The 372-nt window shown below is 52.2% G+C and overlaps 1 protein-coding gene across 1 annotated transcript in view; it reads right to left on the bottom strand.

Moving 5' to 3' along the window:
- PITX2 (paired like homeodomain 2) overlaps positions 1–372 on the bottom strand; it is an 11532-nt gene that overhangs the window by 3472 nt on the left and 7688 nt on the right. The window lies entirely within an intron of this gene.

Below are 372 nucleotides of genomic sequence, written 5' to 3'. Positions count from 1 at the left end.
CTCCGTATGCAAGCTGTCTGCCTATGTGCATCCGTATTATTCTCCCGTCTGCATACAGGCAATTAGTTTTATTTGCTTACCTACACCCGTGTTATTCGCCCGCCTGTAACAATATTCTTTGTCGGTATATACCCCTATTTGTCCGTCTGTATCGGGATTACTCGCCCATGAAATCCCACGTTATTTGCCGATCTGTATCCATGTAATTCGAATATCCGTACATATGCTACTCGCCTATCCTTACACATGTCATTATCCTCCTCTACGCCGACACACAGACACCGCACGCGAAAAACCACGAAACGCATCTCGGCTCGGGTGCGGGGCGCTCCCGGGCAGAGGGGCGGCGGCGCATCGCGGTCCGCAGGGCTG

The sequence above is a fragment of the Geospiza fortis genome, unplaced genomic scaffold, assembly GCF_000277835.1.
Source record: "Geospiza fortis unplaced genomic scaffold, GeoFor_1.0 scaffold11, whole genome shotgun sequence".
Lineage (NCBI taxonomy): Eukaryota > Metazoa > Chordata > Aves > Passeriformes > Thraupidae > Geospiza > Geospiza fortis.
Note: the sequence above shows the minus strand (reverse complement) of the source record. Positions and strands in the feature narration are given on the sequence as shown.